The sequence below is a fragment of the Gorilla gorilla genome, chromosome 15 (genome assembly GCF_029281585.2).
Source record: "Gorilla gorilla gorilla isolate KB3781 chromosome 15, NHGRI_mGorGor1-v2.1_pri, whole genome shotgun sequence".
In the NCBI taxonomy this organism is placed as follows: Eukaryota; Metazoa; Chordata; class Mammalia; order Primates; family Hominidae; genus Gorilla; species Gorilla gorilla.
Window position 1 is genome coordinate 23,107,501 of NC_073239.2, and position 24,288 is coordinate 23,131,788.

Here is a 24,288-nt window from a genome sequence, read left to right on the forward strand (position 1 = left end):
AACTAGCCATATTTTCAAACAACTGGCCAATTAAAAGTTTATGCCTGTGTTGAAACCTCTACTTACCACTTTACCATTAACAATAATACACCCTAGGAGATTTTTCCTGTTTGAGCATATCAAAGTGAAACACTGATTTGTTTCATTTTAATCCTCAAAAGTGAATTGGTTGGCACATTCTAATGTGCCCTAAATTAGGGAAGCTGCCATCAGTTAAATACACAACAATTAAAATAGAGCAGAAGTATTAATGTAGGCAAAATCTACTCATTTATTGATCTTAAGCAGAAGACAAAAATGTTCATTTATTTTAGCCACAGAAGATTAAATTTTCCTTCCAGGAACATCGTCTACATGGAGGGGGAAGATATACATCATCATATTGACTTACTATTCCTGTCAGATATATTAACTTCCAGTTCATGCTCATTATGGCCATGTGAAACAGTTCTAGGGATTTTGTTGTTTTTTTGTAACATAGCTGTACTGCTGAAGTATGAAAATATTTCAGGAAAAAAATAGACCAGTAATTGAATAGACTGTCAGGAAAACATACACCAATTTCTTTTTCAAAGAGATGGGTAACTGAATTTTCTAGACATTGTGTGAAATGTCTAGAAAATTCAAATGTCTGGAAAATTTGACTAAGGTATTTGAGCAATATCTTAGTCAAACCTTTGGACCTATGTTTTAGTTGGAATTGTAATCCGTTATATAATTTTCTTGGTAAACATAGAAAAACTTGGCTACATCTTCTATTTATTATGAAAGGTAATCTTTTTACCATATCTGAAAGTAGAATTTTAAAAGTATAACAGCAGGAACCTCCAAAGCATAAAAAAGCACATAAAATAACAATGAAAACCAGTTCTCAAATGGGCAACATCTCCAAATCTTGCATTATAGTCTAGCTTTTATCCTTGGTGGTTTAGCCTTGAATCTCCCATTAGTGCTGATGGGAACTGCATAGCTAAAGCCCATGCATCAAGTTGAGGAAACACTTCTTCGTATTAGTTCTGACTCCAGTGTTATAACACAAATCATGATAATATTTTTCTGTCTCTGCATTTCATTGGGAAAAAATACAATCTAGCACTCTACACAGTCATAAATTATGACTCTATTCTTCTACTGTTTATGATTATTACCCTATTCCATATAGAAAATAAAAATCTTTTAAAATAACATTTTAAACTATGGTTTTTAACAAATAATAATTGTAGTTTTGTTGTATCTATCATTGAAGATTTAAAAAATTACAAATAAGACTTTCATATCATAACCTCAACAGAGATGTATCATTCTATCCACTTTACATATTTATGAATCAAACAGCTCTCTGTATGTCTTCAGGTTTGATTATTGCTGTGGAACAGTAGGGAGCTGGAGGTGAACACTTAGTTCTGTTCACCTCAGGTCTAATTACAAACTCTTATTAGCACTAGTAGGGGTTAGCTCAGCTATTTAGAGAACTTGCATAACGAGGCCAAGGTCAGGAGCCTGAGGCCTCTCTCCAGCGGTTTCACTCTGTTCTATGGCCAAAGAGAGTGTTCCTGATGCTAACCAGTGGCCTCTAAACATATATAGCACTCTCAGTCACAGAGGGATAGGGCAGAGAGCGTGGCTGGGTCAGTTTAAATCCATCAATGCTGATAGAAAAATAGGCTCAAACTGTATGTCTGCACAAGCAGATTTTTGTGAATAAAATGTTTACTAACAAAAGTAGTAAGTATAAAAGTTCAAGTGGGTTCCAAAGACCTTTCAGTAATGGCAAAATGGCTTAAGAAATTTTAAGAGTAATTCGTCTTCATTAACAACATTCAGAAAATACAAATAAGCAAAAATAGAAATATAAAAAAATCATCCATAATCCAGAGATGCATTCTACTAATGTTCTGATGAACATGTTAATTGATTAACTCATTAGGTATCTATTGGGCCACTACTATGTGTTGGGAACTAACCCAGGTACTAGGCTCTGAAGATGATGAACTAGGCAGATAGTCGGTGTTCTCTTGAAACCTACAGTTTATAGACACGCAGTTTTAAAAGGCATACTCTATATGATTCTACTCTATAGACTGTTGTAGAAGTTATTCAACCAAAAGGTTTGCCACATTTGCATCTGCTCTGGGCCTCTTCTAACAGCAGTCCTACTCATGTGTCCGTTTTACGGTCTCTTATACTAAACTTCATACTAGTCTAGTCAAATACATTTTGAGCCTATTTAGAAAGTCATATGCCTAAGGGTACTGCCCTAGAATGATAGTGAAAAGGGATATTTCAAAATTACTGTGAGGTCCCCATCCAGATTTCTTTTAATAAAGGTGTAAGTGATAATTTTTATGACAGTATATATACTTTTATTATAGAATTTGAGTAAATACTATGCTTGGTTTCGCTTGTTCTATGATAAAGGCTCAAACAGCATCTCTCTATAAAGTCAGAGAAACATTTTGCTTTGACTTTTAGTTCTTTTCAAAATCTTTGATTGAATCCTCTGAGAAAAATAGCAAGTTCTATTGCTACTGCTCCTTGCTAATATGTTCCTCTTATGATGAGCATTATGTCCTGTGGCTTTAAAACAGACACAGCACACATCCTGGAAAGAGGACTTCTCAAGAGCCGAGGCAGTCCATTCCCACTGTGAGTGATCATAGCAGGGATTCCCCCATTCCACTGTGCCCCAAGAGTCACTGCTTAGAGTGTGTTACAGAGCTGACATTCCAGGAAACTCCAAAGTCTCATCAGAGTGCACGCTGTGTGGTCACGGTGGAAACTTCAGACCCCTTTCTATTTATTTTCAGAGAGAAACAAGATGTATGAGGTTCATAGAAAAAATGCGATTAAATAACCACACATGGAGGTTGTATGAAGAAGAAATTCCCAAAAGATTCCAATTATACATATATAGGAGGTAGCAGACACTTTCTCACTACATACTATTGTGGACTTCTCAAATGGAAAATGACAGGTAAGAAGCCATTTCTATGACTTGAAAATACTTGTCCACTGAAAACCATATTGTAGTCACACTCCTGACTTCCTCACATGTTTCTATAGTATCCAGCTCCTAGCAACTATGTCATTAAAGGGATTTGGCCAACAAATCCTGACTCCCAATGTAAAGAAATACACAGTTTTATCATTTTCAGGATGGGATCCAAGAGAGTATACAAATCAGGCCCATTCTGGAGTTAGTGTTAACCACTTCTCTAGCTGTTTTTTGTCTGACACTTTCAGCATGCCATGGTTCATACATAGAAATAGTACTGACATAAGGAGTTTTTTTTTTTACTGCTCTGTGAAATAGTAAGTACCACACATAGCAGAAATTTGCAAGTCTTCTTATTAATTTGGTTACACTGGCCAATAATAGTCAGCAGGCGGCTGTAAATTCTCCCTGTAGATTATATATTAGATTATGACACTGAATAAAATGAAATAAACAAATACTCTTGTCATGATGTCTAGCTAACTGAATAAAATGACAAAAAGATTTCGTAACATTTTTAAGGTAAAGAGTATTATTTTTTAAAGCATAAACACATTAATATATGGGGCAGAATATCAGGGAAATACCTGTTCACTTGTCATATATTTAAATATTTGTCATATACATGAATATGATATGTATATATACATGTGTATGTATATATGATGTGTAACATATATGTAAATTCTGTAACTTTAAAAAAATTCTCACAATACATTTCGGATCTCTTTTCACGTCACCACATACAGGTGTGGTTTTCTTTTTTGTAAATAGTATGGTATTTCATAATAAATTTAATCATTCCTCTATGGAGCATGGTTTCAAAATTTGAGGCAATTAGAAGCAATGCCACAATGGATTCACTTTAAGATTTATTTAGTGTAATATTCTTTAAAAATGAATTACTTGATCCCTTCTAATAATACTGACAAATTGCTCTTTTTGCCAAATTGTTTTCAATTATCAGAACTATGCATTCTCATCAATAGCAAACAGGAATGTCAGTTTGTCAACATTCTCACCAATATTTGATGCCATCAGTCTTTTCGAACTTGGCCAATCTGTGAAGCAAAAGCATCTGTCACTGCTGTTAATTTAAAGTCTTTTCATGTATTGTTTGGTCGTTTCTATTTCTTTGGTGACATTTCCATTCTTATCTTTTGACCATGTTCTAATGGCATGTTTGTCTTCTTGTTGAATTTTTGGATCTCTTTATATAGTTTGGTTATTTATCCTTTGCTTTATATGTTGTAATATTTTCTGTAAGTCTGCAATTTATCTTTTATTTACGGTATCTTTTGTTGCACATAGTTAAAAATTTTAAAGTAATCACCTCTGCCAGTCTTTTATAATACCTGAATTTCTTTTCATAAGAAGCTCTTCTCCACCATGACAAAATAAAAAGGTTCTCTTCTATTATTTCCACTGTTTACAGTTATGTTTATTATGCTTAGTTCTTTAACTCCTGAGTTAAAGAATTAAGGAATGCTGTTTAGAGCATTTCTGAGGTTCTGTTTGAAAACAAACTCTCCCTTTGCGCAATCTCAGTTTTAAAATAACTCAGTATCATTTTTGAAAGCTCACTTTAAAGTGTAAGCATGGTTTTCTAGGACAATGAACCAACAACATTTGGGAGTCAACTTAGACAGGGAAAGGCTACTGCTTCCTTTCCTGAAGCAGAATGAGACCTTATCTTACTACTGTTTTTAGGAAGCGGTCATTTACTACACAACAGGAAAGGAATTTTCAAAGGGAAGGGAGAGAACAACGCCTACTTTTTACATATTATTCCCAGGGCTGTGGATAATAGCGACTTACAGCTTATATGCAATCACTTCATTCATCTTAGATTTCTGGTTACTAAGCAGCTGCATAGAAAGAGAGAACTTCCAGAGTCAGGGAGGTCTGGGTTCAAATCCTAGGTTGAGCCATTTATGAGCCCTGTGAGCTTGGACAAATCATCTGTTTCTCTGGGTTTTTTAATTTAGGAAATACAGCTAACACCTGTCCTCACAGGATGAAGTGAAGTGACTCAGGTAAATCACTCAGCACAGTGTCTGCCCCATCCCAGAGCTGCTGAAGAGAACCCCAAAGAGGTTGTACCTTTTCCCAGAAAGAAAGAATATTTAATCTCTAATTAATAGTAAATGTTGGCTACAGCTGGGGCAAAAGCTCGACAGAGACCAAAGAAAGGAAAAACTGAGACTGGCCTTGGAATTGTATTTAAAAAAGAATTGAACTTTAAAAAGGACGGAAAGATCAGAAGCTCAGTAATGGAGTTGATTTATTGTAATATGATTTTCCTTTTTATTAGTCCTTTTAGCCTGGATTATTTGGTGTGAGCTGAATTTCACTCATAATTTATATTGGCCACCACTGAGTTTCTGAATGGGCCTGCGTTAGCAAAGATAATTGAGACCTGGATACATAGTTGAGATTTCCTAACATTTGCACAGATAAATCAAGACTGAATGCAGCAAACAGCCCAATTAAAATAAGCATGAGACTGAGGCGACAAGACTTGATTCAAAAGGACGCACAAATGGCAAGTAAGCACAGTAGAAGATCACTAGCCATTTGCAAAATGCAAATTAAAGTAACGATGAGATACCAGCACAGACCTATCAGAATGGCTAAGATTAAAAACAGAACGCTGACAATCCTAAGTGCTGACAACAGTGCAGAATAACACTTGATGGGAATGCAAAATGGTACAGCCCCTCTGGAAAACACTTCAGCAGTTTCTTAGAAAGTTAAATATACACACACACACCACGTAATGCAGAAACCCTACTCCTAGGTATTTACCCTAGGGAAATGTAAGTCTATGTTCACACAAAAATCTGTGCACAAATATTTATAACAACTCTACTCATCAGTTCCAAAATATTGAATCAACCCAAATGTCCTTCAAAGGTTGAATAGAAAAACTGTGGTACAGCTGTACAAAGGAATACCACTCAGCAATAAAAAGGAATTACAGATATGAGTCTCAAGTGCATTATGCTGAGTGAAAGAAGCCAGTCTTGAAAGCTTACATACTGTATGATTCCATTTATGACGTTCTCATAAAGATACAATTATAAGGAAGGAGAACAAATCAGTGGCCATCAGGGGTTGGAGTAAGGGTGATACAAAGTGAAGGCACAAAGGAGGTCTTTGGAATTATGGCACTTTTCTGTATGTGGATTGCGATGGGTGTTTACATTAATTTAAACACGTTAAAATTTATAAAATTGCAGACAGAGTCAATTTTACTGTATGTTTTAAAAATCATTTTTAAAGGAAAGTACAGCCTACTTTAAGACTCACACTTCCTTTGACTGGACTGTATGAGTTCTGGTACATATATAATGGTCCAAGGGGCTGACCTTGGACCTTCCAACCAAAAGATAGTCTTCTCAGACATCTTCAAACACATAAAAGAACAAAACAGAATAAAACAAAACCTCTTCTTCTGTGTGTTTTCACTGGACCAATTTTATCTTCATCTACTGCTTACTGTTTACCCATACAGAGAATATTTCCCATACTTGCAGAGCATCCTGCAAGGAAACCATGTGCAGCTCCTCACCCCACTCTGATCTCTACCTTATTATTTGGAGCTACTGAAAGTCTGATCACCAGTAGCAAGCTGGTTGCCAGAGCCTTTGATTTTTTAGCAACAGCTCAGCTACCCCCATGAAATAACCTCTCCTTTTCCCACCCTCCCATCCCCCATTTTTATTTATTTTTGGGAGGAACAAGTTGTCTTTAACCCTTGGACCCAATTTGAAGGCAATGGAAATAATTAAGACTGACATTTCTAGGGTTAAACGTCAAGTAGGAGAAAGAGCTGAAAAAGGAAATTCCCCTGCTTCTTAGTAATGAAAAGCTGAGGGTATACCTTCTGTGGCTGTCTATGAGATGCTTTCACATCCATGTGTCAAGGGTTTTTCAAACTGACAACTTGCAAATTTGAAATACAAAAATGCCCAAAGCGATATTTTAGTGGCTCAGGGAAACTCTTGTGTGGGAAAAAGAATTCTAAAGTGAAACGTCTCTTGAAATCACACAGGGCCTGACCACGATACTCTAATTATGCTAATTGCTTCAATGCCCTTGCTTTATTTATGCTGAGCAGCTAAGATAAATAAAGGAAAATTGCTTTGGATCTAACTGTATTCATATCAGAATGCAAACTAGCCTGTGTTTGTTATGTGACTGCTGATCTGTTTACACTAAATTCTGCAGGTAATTGCAGTTTTGATTGCACATTTATTTCTAGCTGCACAGGTCCCAGGACTAGGTCTGTCTGTTTTTATAATTAAACCGTTTTGTAATATCTAAACTCACTAAAGAGCAAAATGATGCTTTAAGAATTTACATATTTTATGCATTAAATATAATACTTTGGTGAGCGGTGACAAAAAGGAAAGAAAGTATGTTTATCACTAAAAAAAATTGGACAGCATGTCTGGATTTGAAGAAATTCGAGACATCTGTTCCAAGGCCTGTTCACCGAATGGGACAGATGCCTGGCGCATCCCTGGAATCTGTTGTTCAACACATAGTTTTTGAACTTTGAGTTGCAACTTTCATATTAGTAAAATATGTTAATAGAACGTGCTGCCACTTGGTGATTCCTAAGACAATGGAATCATATTTTATTCCCCAGTGAAACGGTGCCTTTCTGTCTGTTGTTCAGAAGCTGAAACTTCATAGAGTTGACATGGTCTTTGTTTTCTGTACTAGACCACTTTTCTGGGGATGTTCATGGTGGTCACTTTTCTGAGCTTAGAACTCAGTTTTGATTACAGCTTCCTTCGGATTCTCTTCACAGCCAACGTGCTTAAGAAAAAAAAACATACATACATACATAAAAGAAAAAAAATATTTCTTGTCTCTTTAGGATGCCCATTACTTTAACAACACAAAGGAAATGGATTTGATAATGTCACCACTACAAATGTAGGATGGTGTCACTTTTGCATTGCTTCTTCATCCGTCATCAAATTCTGAAACAGTAATTCAGTCTGCCCTACTTAATGGAAAAGTTAATATCAGTCTATACAGACTAGCCTGCAAAGCTTCTTAACCTAGATTCTGCTCAGGAAAAATCCACTGTTACGAGGTTATTTTGTCTAAAATACCCCTGAGGCATGCTCTCAATAAATATAGACTAGTTAGGCACCCTGACGGCATCTTTAGTTTTCTTCCTAGGGAAGATAAGCGAAGTTGGGAAACTGTTAAGACACACAAAGTGCCTTGAGTAAACTAAGCTACCTTGAGAAAAGTGTAATTTTCTTAATACTAGCACAGGACTGTCATGACTCTACAGTGTGGCGGCCAGAGCAAAAAAGGATGAACCATGGCTACTGAGAGACCTCCTAAGTCCTCCACCCCTTCGAAAGAACATTTACCCCAAGCATTAGTCATATTTTACCTTGTTTAGCTGTGTTGTTCTAAGTCAAGATTTGGGGAGACTGGATAGAGGGAGAAATTTGAAGTCAGACAGCTCTGGGTTTGAATTTAGGATGCCTCACATCAACCAGATGACCTCAAAAAACTAAAAGAAACATTATTGAGTTGCTCAGGTCCTCAGATTCTTTGGGACCCTTCACAAGGCCGCTGTGAGAATTAAATGATGTCACACATGACCGCTATTCCTTAAGGCATGTGACACTCAATAATTATCAGTTGCTGTTGTTATATTAGAAGTTAAGAATCTTCCTAAGTTTTCCGTGACATCAATCCCTGCTCTGGTCTGTGGAAGTTGCTCATTACTTTGTTATAGGACTCACTGACACTGTCACCTACTACCTCCCTTGCTGGTCCACTGGGTAAATGCAACTTTTTCGCAGCCTGGTTAAGCAGGCACTGGGAAGAGGCTTGGGTTAGATGCATATTTGCTGACAAAAGCATGAAGGATTTCTCAGAAGCCTTACTTAGAAAAAAGAGAGTTTTCCACTTGGCATCCTCCAAATCTGCAGACACATTAGGACGACTACTCCCTCCTCTTTGTTATGTCTTCACTTGATCATAGTCTATTGTTGCATTTATCACCTTCTGCAGAATTATTTATTAATATTTCCATATTTCCCAATAGATTGTGAGCGCCCTTCAGGCAGAGATGCTGTCTTCTTCTTCCTTTTGTCCCCAGAGCATGGCATGAGGCTTCTCACATAGCAGTGGCTCACAAAGTGAATAAGTGAATACTGCATGAATGTGCAGCTTGGTAGCAAGGCTTAGGCTTTGAAGTCAGGCAGACCTGGCTGAAATATCAGCAGGGTGGGCACATTAAACTCGTGGAGTCTCTATTCCTTCTTCACCCCTCCTTCCACACACACAATAAAAGATAATCAGGATAATCTCTTACTTTGCAGGAATAGTGTGAAGAATAAACGCTTCACCTATATTATGAATTTTTTCTCTTGAAGGGGAAAATAATTCTATTGAAGAGAATTTAGAGAACACAGAAATTAATACATGGTTTACTAATAAAAAGGTGTGGCAGGTTTTAGGTCCAGGATATTAGCTTCCTGTATACTTAGGACAAGATGAAGATTCCTGGATTCCTTGTGTTGAAATGGAAGGAATGTGTTCCTTCTGTTGAAACAGCCATTGCTCCAAATTTTTGCCACCCTCTGGCAGGGAGATCAGGATGCAATATCTGAAAGTCCCTTAAAACCCAGCGTTGTTCAAAAGGAAGCCCCCAGCACTTGCCCACTAGGAAACAGGATTCTCACATTTCAAACACAAGTTCTCCTTTGTCCTCTTTGCCTAATTCTTGGAAACCAGTTAATCAACCAATGGGAAAGCAGATTTCTGTGGGATCCATTCTTTCTATTAATACTTCATATATAAATCCTGATTTTCACATGAGATGTGACCATGCATTTATTATCTCCACACACTTACTCAAATCTTTCCAGTATCAGTAACTCATAACGGGTGTGCATTTGTGTATGTGCACATAAAATCATACACAGAAAGAAACGGCACTTTCTCCAAAGGAAGTCATATGAGAACTCTGAGTGAAATGACTACATCTCTGAGAAACAGAGATAACATCTTATTTTGTTATAGGCATATCTATTAGACAGAATTGAGGAACCAACATGCAAATTGTACAGTTGTTCTGGGCAACAATTTCTTCCTATGACAATAACCCTGGATGTGGGCTCTTGCTGTAAATGACATCACAAGGTAAGTGGTTACAGGGTACAGGATAGGGCTAGGAAGATTCATTTCCATACGCTGCTCACTTCAGAGCACCCCTGACAAGGGCTCATGCCCTCAGTATTTGTCCCAGCTACTAGGGAAGAAGGAGAGTGGATAAGGAAGGGGAAAATCATAAATGGGGAAGAAGGAATGCTGTCTAACACTGGTAGCCATTGGAGGTGGTCAATCAACCTCCTCCTTCTCCACATATAGACAGACAGGCATTTGCTACATTGAATACTGGTATTCAAGGAATGGGGGTTCTGCCAGCTTCCTAAGGACAAGGATGCCATCTATTCCTCCTTACAGAGTCTTTACATAGTAGGTGCTGAACACTCATTGGATGAAGAGAAGTTTTGAAAGGACCTTGTTCTCATAACAAAAATGAATGAATATTAGGTTATGTCAATGAAGTAACTTCATTAACACAGTGAGGTCTGAAGGGCTGGGTAACCCTCCTACTGCCTGGCCTTAATGATGTGCCGCTTTGGCTGCTGTCTTTATCCTGAACAATTTGCCTGGCTCTGCCGAGGCTAAATTCTGACCTGACTCCCTTAGGTGAGAGGTACTAAATTACTGAGCGTCTGAAATGAAGCTATTTCCTATATTGCATTTGCAGGATACCTTAATATATATTCAGTAACTACTAGTTTGATTTTTTTCCCCTGATCTCATTGCCACTTCTCCATATATTGAACCCCAGGAGGACCCTATTCACTGATCCCCCATGACTAACAAGCTGTTTAATTCACCAGTGGCTTCCTTCATTATTTTACAGAATCAGCCTGTAAGAGCCCAGTATACATACTGAAACCTCTTTTACATGGGATATTCTTTACTGGAGTGATAGTCATGCCCTGTTTCAACAACATTCAAAAATTTGTCCAATAGGTTTTTCCTTTATTAAAAACAAACAAATGGCTGTAGAGCCTATAAAAGGTAAAGGGGATTTTATAGGAAAATGGAGAAACATTTCCCAGGTTTAAAAAAACTATATGTGACTTCAGTATACTGTGAGTTTATTATTTACTGGTAATTCCTTCCCAAGACCATCAAGCACTTTCAAGTCCAGCTGAAGTAGAGTGAAAGAAAATCATTTCTGAGAGTTATGAAAGGTCATGAGTGAGGAAATGCATTCCAGGTACTCCAGGTAAGTTCTAAGGCTGGAATACTGGTAGGAAAACAACATGGAAAATTAGGTCAAATTGTTCGCCATTCACTGATGATTATTTCACTCCTTTTAAATCTTTTCTAGTTTGCTCAAATCTCTGTTTTCATTTCACCTGTGTTTTCCTTTAATTTTTTCCCCTAACTTACCTTTCTTTCTGTTTTATCTGTCTCTCCTCATTTATTTTTGTCATGGTTTATTTCCCCATTTCCTCTTTCGTAATCTCACATTTCTCCTTCTATTAGTTATCTTTGTCAGATAGCTAAAAAAGAAAACAGACGTTTCCCGGTTCCTGATCAGACCCTACCTCCCATGTCACATTCCAAACTTAGGCATGTTTATGCGTTAGTGGTCAATAATTTGGTTCGACATTTCAGAAACAACTTCTCCCCATTAATAGGTTTTATGTGTCCTACAACTTGAAGACTTCTCAAAGCTTCCCCCTTCTGGATAAAGATGCCCATCCCTAGGTCTCAGTGGGTCACAAATATGATAGAGTAAATTCTTTCAGTGACTCAAAGACACAGCATATAGGAAAAAATTCACAGAAATAAATGAATCATCCTGAAATTGTACCTTTTCTCTAGAGCCTAGCACTGTGCTCTGACACTATAGGTGGTAAGAACTAACTTGAAATATACTAAACTTCTACCTTCTGATTGCAAGGGCATTATTACTGAGAATTTCCAATGCTTGCTAAAAAATACTCTTTATCTAAAGTTCTGAAGACAGAAGAATGAAGTCAGGTCCATCCCAATCTAATCTAGCAGTAATGATATGGTAAAGTGATTTCAAATATCATGCTTACTTGCCTAACTTCTGATTTTGTTTCCATGCTAAGATGCAAAATTATAAAACATCCAAGTTCTGAGTCCCTGATCACATAATCTTTGAGATTCTCATGATCTTTTAGAAAAGATGACTGAATGGCTCTTTAAGTTTAATGTTAGGATAAAACTAGGATACTTATCCCCTTTTTTAGAACATTTTTCTACATTATGAATAGTACATTTAACACAAAACCAATTACTATGCCTTGAGATTAGTCAGTCATTTGCTAAAAATGTACTATTATGGGTTGAATTGTGTTCTCTCCCAAATTCATATGTTAAAGTACTAACCCCCATTAACTCAGATATGACCTTATTTGGAAATAGAAGTGGTGCAGATGATGAAGTTAAGATGGGGTTATTAGTTTGGGCCATAGTCCTATGTGACTGTTTCTATATAAAAAGAAGATGTTTGGACACACACGGTGAATGACACATGAAGATGGAGGCAGAGATCGGAATGATGTATCTACAAGCGATGGTCCACCAAAGATGATCAGCAAACCACCGGAAGCTGGGATAGAGGCCTGGAACAGAGCCTCCCTCACATCCCTCAGAAGGAACCAAACCTGTCAACACCTTAATCTCACACTTCTAGCCTACAGAATTCTGAGAAAATACATTTCTGTTGTGTAAGCCAACCAGTTTGTGATACTTTGTCATGGCAGCCCTGGCAGACTAATACAGATTTCATCTTTCTATTAGAGGAAGACTATCGTCTAGCAAAGATACAACCATAAGCTTTAAGATCATGTAGACTGGGTTTGAATCTGGGTTTGGCAGATTATTGATTAACTGGAGCAAGTCATTCTGTGAATGCCAATTTCCTCTTTTGTAAAAATTAAGATAATGGTATCTACTTTATTAGGTTGTTGTGAATATCACCATTTGACCAATTTTTGAGTGTCTGCTATAGAGAGGGACTTTTTGAAGGTGCTGGGATGGGGTGGTGAATAAAACAGCTCTAGTTCCTGTTCTCAAAAATCCAATAGTATAGCAGGAAGAAAAAGAATAACAAATTTACAGACAAATACATATGCAGTTAAGACTTAAGTATTATGAAGGAAAGGAACAGGATGCAGTTGTAGAGGGTAAGGAGGACTTTTAGAGAGGGCAGTACTTTCAGCAGTGTTGTCAAGACAGTCTTTCTGAGGAGGTGACATTTAAGCTGAGACCTAATGGATAAGAAGGAGCAAAATATGAAAAGATAACCTAAAAAAATTTCCCCAAAGTCCATCTGAATCAGAGTAGGTATTTGATTAAAGATAGTTATAGTTATTTTTGGCTATTATATGCCTAGCACTAGGATCTGCTTTATGGGGACACAACAGCATCTGTTACCTGACACTCAAGGGCCTCCATAACCTTTCTCTTGCCTCAAGGCGTAGGTGTGTTGTGGCCCCACACGTATAAGGGAGGTCCATCATGGATCAATGGCAGGCACTGGTCTGGTTCTTTGTAGCAGGGATTTATTTTGCTGGACTCTCCTTGGCCAGGGTCTTTTTTTTCTTGAGACAAAGTCTTGCTCTGTCGCCCAGGCTGGAGTTCAGTGGCACAATCTCAGCTCACTGCAACCTCTGCAACTTGGGTTCAAGCCATTCTCTTGCCTCAGCCTCCAGAATAGCTGGGATTACAGGTGCCTGCCACCATGCCCGGCTATTTTTTTTAATTTTTTTTTTTTTTGTATTTTTAGTGGAGACGAGGTTTCACCATGTTGGCCAGGCTAATTTCAAACTCCTGACCTCAGGTGATCCATCCACCTCAGCCTCCCAAAGTGCTGGGATTACAGGCATGAGCCACCATGCCTGGCCCAGGATCTTTTTTTTTTTTTTTTTTTTTTTTTGAGACAGAGTCTCGCTCTGTCGCCCAGGCTGGAGCACAGTGGCATGATCTCGGCTCACTGCAACCTTGGGCCAGTGTCTTTTTACAGTATCCAAGGTTTCTCCTTTCTCTACAGTAATAATGATGTCAGATAACTATTCCCAAGATGTTTGGTCCCTGTGCCTTGAGTCATGCTGTTTTCTCTTTCAATCAAACCAGTCCAGCTCATTCCTGAAGCATTTCTGAAGCTGAACAGGAACGTACTTCCTCCTCTGAATCACTGAAATACAGTACCTATCCCAATGTACTTTAGTTTGCCTTAACTTACTTTTTGTTGTATTTGTTTAATTTCTTCTACTGGATTATAACCCCCCTGAGTAGACAGTATTTGTCTAACTATCTTAGAGTGCTGAGAAGAGTGTGTGGCTCAGACTATGGGTGTAATTCAGTTGACACATGGTGCATGTCTATAAGGACATTCTGCGCGTGACAAAGTTAAGACAGACATCAGACGTAATTAGTAAACACACGTATTACATAGTTCCATATTATATATGAATGTAAAACATTCAGATAAGGAATATGAGGCAAGTATGTACCAATTAACCTCTCTTTATTTTCTCCACACCGCAAGCACCATTCACTCATTGTTTACCTCAGCAAGCACAAAACATATGTGTAAGATAACTATTTTCCTTGGCTTTCTTAGTGTACATGGTGGTAATACATATAACCAAAAGAGTAGGGTGGGATATATACCATAAAAATGGCTAATATTATTTTTCTCATTATTTTTGCTATAAAAGACAATTAACACAGTCTTAAATGTGGTTTTCTGGTCCCCAATGTCTTTGTCCGAAAAATGGGGGTATTCTTTCCCACCTTGATCTTATTTCCAACATCAGAAAATGAATTTGTTATGCCTTCCTCAGTACATGGCGATGGTTAAGGGTAGAGGCATTTTTATTATCTTGCTATAATATAGAGAAAGTTGACTCAAAATATTCCTGCTATGCTGCTACAGTTATTGGGAGAGGAACATTTCTCACCCACAGGGATACAACTACATCACTGCATCAAATTGAAAGTGAACTCTGCAATGTGGCTGTGGCACTTCAAATAATATAGGCCATAAGGAGAAGAATTTTTTAAAAAACACAAAAATAAGGATTCCAATCTAGTATTTATAATTACATTTACTGGTCATCTGAAATATGATATTTCATCCCCTGAAATGATATCACGTGTCACGTGAATTTCTGAAGAAACTGTCCTCTAAACAATTTTGTCTGCCTATACGTTTATGGATTTTTACCACAAGGCTATGTCAAATATGAGCACTTAATTCAGAGCAAACACTATGTGCGTGTGTGTTTTTAAAGGCTTCTAAACCATATTAAATTTTCATTCATATAGGTACACAGAGACACATATTAAATAAACCTTCCACAAGAGTAACCCGTCCAGAAATGCAGCAAGAGGCTTCCAAAGGGCCAGATTTATTACAAATTAATCAAATAGGTAAGATGGATCATAATGGATATTCCAGCCAATGTAAACCAAGAGGAAAAAAAAAGCTCCGGCGGCAAGTCAAGAGCCAAATGTTTCTGTTTTGATTTATTTAGCATTTCCGAGATGTTTCTTCTGTGGGGAACAATATGCAAGGCATTGGAAATTCAGAAGGCACATCTTTTGTGTACCATAAAAATGTGCTGCTAACCTACAATACCCTTATAGAAATACAATTCAATAAGAAACTCAGTTGGGAAGATGTCTCAATAGAACAACATGAAAAAAATGGTCAATACAAGAATGATTCACTTTACTTTTACAAGGGATTTCGATGCTACGAATAGAAATGCCTTTGGAACTTATAAAATAAAATCCAGATAAACAGAGAGTCACATTTTTAATTCTTACACATCTCTAATGTGCCTTTTTTTTTTTTTTTTTTAAAGCAGATCATCTCTCCAAATCATCACTTCTATCAAGCCTATCGCTTGAGCAGTGTTACAGCACTCAGCCCTCAGGGCAAAGATAAGTCTTCACCATTGTCACACGTAGCACACACATATTCAGCCATATCATGCTGAATGGGAATACAGGACTTTGTAGAAACAGAACTGATTCCTGCAGAATATCCTGAGATACTTATCAAGCTGTTAAAGGAGACATCAGTCTTTTGTCTGTATTGCCCTTGACACCTCCTCAAGGAAAGTATCTAGAAATTCTTTGTCTTCTGAAGAACCCTCAGACCTCTTAGGTCTAATGTAGGTTAAGTGCCCTGCAGATCTCCCTAGAATAGAAAAGCACCTTGAAAACTGTAGTCTGACTTAATAGACACAAATATAATGAAAGCACTAATTCATAAGATCATGTTATTTGAAGGAAAAAGCAGCAAAAGGCACAAGCTTCAGATATTGGTCTTGCACAGGGAAAAGCTGGAATTCTACCCTAAAATTTATCAGATACAACAATGACCTCTAAAAATCCAGCAAGGGTAAAATGTATAAAGGTAAATTACCACATTATCATCCAATTATCATTGCTTGTTTTGTCAAGGGTAAATGACTATCTAGCAGCATTCAGCGTTTGCTTATTGATTAATGTGTACAGTACCAGCACCTCTCTGCACAGCGGTCCTCGCCTTGCCTCCCACTCAACAGCTGTGTTGAAACTGACCATTTTATTACAGGTTGCAGGCTGTGTATAACTCTCCTTGCCCATTTTAGAGGCATTAAATGAAAACAGATAAATTATTAGAGATTACTGGGCACTGCAAAAGAAATAATTGTGTTGCTTTTATTCCTGAAAATACAGAAAAATCACTGTGTTTAACTGTTGTCATAATTGAAATTTGATTCCATTCACAAACTCAAAACGGCACTTTTATTGCTTCTCCATCTCTCCTGCCCATTTCATTCTCAACATCATCTGACAGAACTTTATACAAATCTCCTAAGGACAAACATTTCCAGTTTCACTTTTTTTCTTCCCCCAGATAAATCACAGTAAATGTGGTGTTCTTATTTCATCTCAGATTTAAAAAAAAGAAAACAAACCTCCCTCAGCAGATGAAACAAAACAACCAAACTCAGACAGCAAAGAGGCACACACAACATCTGAGATTAATAGACCCTATTTCGTCTCAAAGCGCTTTCTTGATATAAACAATACATAAGGGTCACCCCACACACCACTGAAACGTAGCCTCCTCTGAGGCACAGAAACTATATAACCCGGAGAAACACTCACTCCTTCTTGAGGGCAAGGGGAAGCGACTTTTTGTACTGTGGTAGCTCAGAGCTTCACCCCGACTCAATATCCTTCAAATCTTCTGCAAGCTGAAGATGGAATAAAGCAACTGCTCTAGAACCCCTCTGGGTTCAGCAGATCAATCCAACAACTAATTAAACCAGAAGCAGGGGAAAGATGCCAGGAGGATAGATGATGGGTGGGGGTGAGGCTTCAGATCTGGCTGGGCCTCACCTTTCGCTCCCTATTCTCCCCGACAGTCTGGACACACCAAGGTAGGGTGAGATTCTGAGATGGGATCAGCTGGGCCCCTAACTTACCTCCCAAGGAGGTATCTGTGCAGCTCAGGGAAGGCACCTTGGGTCTCTCAATGGAGAAAAATTAGTATTATCTGGGTTCAAACACAAATGTGGGTGTTTGTTATTTTAAAATGTACGGTCTGCTGAAAGGAATGACTAGGAACGTGAATGTGTATTGTATTTGTGAGGAAGATGTGATAAGAAGCCATCCTAATCAACTTTCCAGGTACGTATATTTCAAGTACCTTACATCTCACTTAATCTGCCAATAACTTTACAAGCCATGTATCTGTACTGTTATTTCCACTTTACATATGCACAAACCGAGGTTTGGAGAATTAATCTGTCCCACGTTACACAAATAATACACAGCAAACCCTGATTTGGCACCCAGATGGCTCTGACTTCAAATCCCATGCTAGCTTCTTCTCCTGTTCTACCCATGAATGACATCAGGGGAAGCTGGCAAGACTTGGAATTACTTCCTAGATCTCTGGAAGGCAGGCAACTAATGTTTGAGTGTAATGAGAGCATAAGCAGAGTCCCAGGAAAAGTAAGAGGGAAGCAGAGGGGAAGCTGGGGACGAGAAGAGAAGGAAACAATCAGTCAAAGCTCAGAGAAGGCTTGGGAGTTCTGAGATGGCAGACTAGGATACTGAGAAGTTTGATGAGAAGGATCAAAAGGGAAACTCGCACAAAAGGAGGGTAAAATCAAAGGATGCCAGCGAAACAGCTGAAACTGGTAAATCTGAGCTAAGAGAGCTGAGTAACTAGAAACTGTAACTGTGAGCTGCTTAAACTCTGTTCTTTACATTCTTTTGTCTGTGGTCAATGTCACTTGTATAGAGGGTTGTGTGTAACAAATAGGTATAAGACTGGTATAGGTAGGGAGTCAGAAAGTCTACCAGGTTGGGACCAAGAGGATATAAGGGATTTATTCACTTAGTCATTAATTTACTCATTCATTCCTTTATTTATTAAAAATGTTTAGCAGAGTCTACTATTGGCTGGACCCTGAAAATAACAAATAAGACCACAATATAGCTCCTACCCTCCTGTTGATTCCACTGTGGTAGAGTGCATGGACAACTGTTCAATCCTTAACTGATTGTTCTAAGAAGGAGGAAGTATTTTGGGAACACTAAAGAGAGGCCCCCAACTCTGTTAGGGTGAGGCTGGTCAGAGATTTGACTTGAGCCCTGACTAATATGTAGGAGTTAACTAGCGAGATGAAAGGGTGGAGGAAGGAAGATGTATTCCAGGTCAAGGAAATTTCATTTTTTGCAAAGGCATGGTAACATACCAAAAAAAAAAAAAAAAAAAATCCTTGATGTCTGTTTATGTTGGTGTGAGTAGAAAGAGAGAACAGATATATTGCAGAGTGATGAGGCATTGCAATAGAGCAGACAGCTCTCTTTGCCTTTTTCTCTTGGAGTTGGAACTCTTGGTTGATCTCAAAGGAATGGAACAATGAGGGTAAGTCAGGCTCAAGGGTTATCTTGATGCACACTTACACAAGCAGCTCCAATTCTATTATCAGATTCAATTATTCACCCTGAAATTGAAAATCCTCCTTACCTTGCCATCCAACTAGAGGAACTGACTCCTATCTCTCCCACCCCCACCATGAGTTACCTCTCCTCTAGCTGTTTACCTCCAGGGCCTCTGCATCAATTTATGAGCAACCCATCTCAAAATCTCCCATCTCAACAAGGCTCCCCCGCTGCCTGAGCTGCCTGCATCCTCTTAGCATGCTTGTACTGAATATACAGTGAACTTAATTGGTATTTGATATGTCATAGCATGAAAGCATTCTTCAGCCATTTCATTTATTACTCTTCAAGTTAGTCATATCATCTTTTGCTGTCAGTCAAGAATTGTTTCATCTGGTTTTACCTTGTAGTCTCTGGTACGTGGTGGATGTTCGGAAGCTGCTTGGGTCTGGCAGGAGGGCACCTATATTGGTGCAGGGAGGGTGTTGGGGAGAGCCGAGGATTTGGAATCAGATTTGTTCAATATGTTACACATTTACTGAGCACCTATTGCATGCCAGGTGCTGTGCTATATGCTAGAAACGAAAAGGTCAATGGAAAATAAACAGCTTCTCTGAGTAACAGGTGCTCACAGTAAGGCCTGGTGGTGGGAACTAGATGGGCAAATATGTAAATATGTAACGGTGATTTAATATGGTAAATGTGCTAAGAGACCTGAGCCCTAGGTGCTGCGGGGCATGACGAAAGCACAAAGAAGGAGTGTGGAGCTAAAAGGACAGGACCAAGAGGCTGTCAGAACTTTTCCTAAATAAAATGATGCCTGAGTTGAACCTTTAGAGAGAAGCTTTACAGGTGTGGGAGAAGAAACAGCCTAAGCAAAGGACCTGAAGCATAAAACAGCAATACACCCATGAGGAACTCCTTCCCCCTACAGCTCCATTGCTATATTGTCAGGCAATTCCCTCAAACTCCTAGATTCTGTAACTCCAGGATGTTGCAAAGATATAATGACATAACTCAAATGAAAGCCATGTTGTAAACTGTAGAGCACCATGCAAATGTAATGTATGTCATGACATTTCAACAGTTTTTTGGTGAATAGGGTGTAGACTTCAGGAAATGTCTGAGCAATTGAACTGAGCCTGTTTGCCAGAGGTTGATGACCCGTGCTTTAGGACAAGTAGAGAAGAACCCACCGGAAATCCAACTAAGATAAGTGAACTACAATCACCTGATTTAGAAGTTGGCCAGTATCATGAACATTAGTGTGTTTGTTTACTCTGTCAAAACCACTGGGGGTTTTCAGTGAATATAGGATACCAATAGTGAATACCTAATCCAAGAAGCCACAGCATTTCCTCCATCAACCATGTCAGAATTGTTTAATATTTATTTGCCACTTCCTTTATATACAGCCTGTTCATCTGCCTCAGTAGATCGTAAACTAATCCCATGCTGGGAAACCAAGATCTAGATACAGAATGCAGAGGGATGAGTTTAGAGAACGGAGAAATTTGTTCCCCCAGCCATTGGCCACTTTACCTATGCAGTCCCCATGATAAAACTCCAAAGGCCAGGCAGGGCAGGGCAATTGGTAAGACTCCATAGGAATGCTTTATGAGAATTCTTATCTTCATCATCATCATCGTCATCACCATCATTATCACAACCACCATCACAATTTTTACGTAATATTATTGAGAGCTCACCAAGTCCTAAGATCCACTTAAAGAGCTTTGCATAGATACAGATTTAATATGCACAATAACTCCAATGAGGTGCTTATTATCATCAGCCCCACTTTCAGGATAAGGAACTGAGGGTCAGAGAGGTTATAGAACTTGCCCTAGGGCATGCAGCTATTAGATGGCCAAGCTGGGATCTGAAGCTAGATAGTCTGACTCTGGTGCTCCACTCTCTACACTTAGTTATATTTTCCTCCTACTAGGGGAAAGAATCACGTAGCTATGGTCTATTCCACAGTATGTAATTTCATCCGGAAGATGAGGAGGGAACAGAAAAACTTGTATTTACAAGTGGTGGAAGAATGAAAACAGACTAAGCAAGTAAAGAATGCTCCCTTTTTAAATCTAAAAGCCTCCCTTGAAACCCCTCCTTGAAAGGAAAGAGGAAGTATTTAACTGAAAGATTTTCTAATTCTCTATCTCACTTTATGATCTTAAGTTTAGTACCAGAGGAAAGTAAAACATAGGCTCTGGAGATAAAAGACTTGTGTCAAATTCTAGCTTTCCCACTGACTGCTATGATTAGCTGTGTAACCTTAGGCAAAGGTGCTTAATTTAGTTTACTCATCTGTAAAATGGGCTTTATAAATACCTATTTAGTATACTTAGCAGAGATGCTATGAGGGTTAAGAGTGTGTGCATGTATGTACATGTGTGTGGACGTGTTCTATCTTACCTCATAGAAAGTGTTAAATAGGGGTTAGCTACCATTATTATTCAATTTTCTTTGTGTTTAGCATGCAGTAATGCATCCATGTCAGTTACTAAACAATAATGTTCTTAACATGCTATACCAGTCTTTGGGGACATGTGAATAAAGTACAAAGTTGTTTAAAAGCAGAAAGAGGAAAAGAGATTGTAAAGGTGTTAAGAGGGACAAGATCCATGAAGAGCAATAAATTCTGGAAAAGTTTCTAGAAGGGGCTTACAAGCAATGGTGTCCAGTGCTGTTGAGTGGTTAAGAACAACGGAGTAATGCAAAAAGTATGACTGCATTCCGCGAGTTGGAAGAATTGTCTAATACAGGGATCAGCAACCTTTTCCTGTAAAGGACCAAATAGTGAATATTTTAGGATTCGTGGGCCATATGCTCTGTCCAGCTTCGCAACTCTGCTGTTGTAGAGTGAAAGCGGCACAGACAATACTTACACAAATGGGTATGGCTGAGTTTCAATGAAACTTTATTTGCAAAACAGGCAGCAGGCCAGATTTGGCTGGTGGGACTTACAGGTCATAAACCCTTGGTCTAAGAGAAGTCTCATTAATAACTGCCATTAATAAGTGTTTTAGTAGCAAGTATGGGAATGATTTTCTATATATACATGCATATATATTTATGAATGTAAATATGCCCATTCAAAATAACCCTCATGATAATGCCACTCTTACTCATTCTTATTCCATGTATTTTCTTGAGTGGAACGAGAAGGGAGATGAAGTTGTAACTGGAATGCTGGGAATTGTATGTATCCCTGAATATAACCTAGGGGTATGAAGTGAGTGTGGAAGTAGCCATGCTATGTGTTTGTGTGTGCACACACATGCATGTTACAGCTGAAAAAATATGAGAATAATTGGCTCGACAGAGCCAGAACTAAACTAAAAATGAAGACACCTGGATTCTGGTCACAGATTTGCTGTGTAACATTGGGCAAGTCATAATCTCTGTGCTTCAGTTTCTTCCATATAAAATGGAGTTAGACTAGATAGGAAGTCCCTTTTAGTCCTAAACATCTATGATTCTAAAATACTGTGCAAAAGGACATTAACTGTTGGGCACTTAATTTATTCTACAGTATTTTCTACAGATGATTTAGGAGACTGAATTGAGTCAACTAGAACTGTCACGATTTTAATTGGATTAAAAATGACTTTAATGGGTAATTTATCCAGTAGTTTATAATAATCATATAATTAAATAATCACAGGTATGTCAGTTCAATCTTAAAGGTTTTTATGACAGAGTAGCAAGTGTTTAGGATAAGGTACAGTACGATATTTTAGTTATTTGACAGAGCTTTATTTCATGATATAATTTCTTTCTTTCATGTTCTAATTTCAAATTTAATTTGTTAAATTTTGTGGAACCTTCTTGATGAGATTAGATAAGATTAAATTATTTTTAACTTCTCAGGAGATTTTGCTTCCTCATCAACTTACTTATGCCTTTTTAGGAGAAGAATATTCACCAAGGGAAGCAACGCAACCAGTTTGGGCATCACAATAGTCTTGGTAAAGGTTATGTATCCAAATCAGTCTAAGTGCAAAGCAGAAATAACTGGATGGCCCTTATTTGTGACTCAGATAACCTCACTTGGTGAGAGGCTGGAAACTTAGAGTGTACACTGTGTATCTACTTGAGAGGGATAGGAGGTTGGATTTAGAGACAAAGAGGTGTGGGACAAGCTGCCCTGTCTATGTGCAACTCCGTTGACAAGGCACTATTCCTTGTACCATGGGTTGCCTCTGCACACCTTCAGACTGACCCAGAGCCCCTTGTTAATTCAATTCTGAGCATCTCCTGAGTTGAAGCAGACAATAATGCAGACATGGACAAAACTGTACTGCAATTGTGTGAGTGAACTAATGTCCAAGGGGGATTATGCTGAGACCACCAAACCCATTTCACTTGTGACCTAATCATCTCTCAAACTGGCCCCCTGTGGATATGAATATATTAGGAGGAAGAATTATTACACAATTACTCTTGCGCCTGGGGTACATGCTTTTTTAGCAAGCCTGGGCATGCAAGTCTTCTCCTCCAACTTCTTCTAACCACCTCATCCCTCTCAAACCTTTTTCCCCCATGGGGAAAAAATACATTCATCGCGGCTAGTAAAAAGAGTGACTTTTTATAACAAGTCCCCACAAATCCAGAGCGTGAGCTTTTTCTTTGTCAAAAAAACTCTGCAGCAAATCATAGGAGTCAAGAAGGAAAAAACACTTGCCCATTCAGCTTGAATTTGTATTAAACTCTTCATTTATGAGAACATAATCCTTCTTACTCCCTTGGAAGGCGGCAGAGTTTAATAGATTGGAATGATGGAAAGACCTGGTTTTAAATCCTGGCTTTACCACTTCGTAGCTGTGTGAACTTGGGCAAGTTACTTGACGTCCCTAAGGTGCAGCTCTATTTTTACAGGATGGAAATAATAATAGTACTTATTAACATTATATAATTATGGAACCAATACCTACTGTACTCAAAGGGTAGCTGTGACAATTAATAGACAACAAATCGTACAAGGTGCTTAGCACAGTGCCTGACACATAAGGACTTAATAAATAATCACTTTCATTATTGTGGTGGTGTTAGTGTGACAACCTTATAACAGAATTCTAATTTGTTACCAAGAAGAGTACTACAGATAACTACGCGTACAGTGTTCACTAGAATGTATATGTTCGTTAGAATCTGAACAATCCACTGTCTATGACCTTAGCTCATGAGTATTGGAATGAAAAAATTTTTGTCAACTT

The 24,288-nt window shown here is 38.2% G+C and overlaps 1 protein-coding gene across 11 annotated transcripts in view; it reads right to left on the minus strand.

The window, feature by feature from the left end:
* The window catches only part of NPAS3 (neuronal PAS domain protein 3), an 867,326-nt gene that overhangs the window by 265,415 nt on the left and 577,623 nt on the right, over positions 1-24,288 (minus strand). The gene's annotated exons all lie outside the window — the stretch shown is intronic.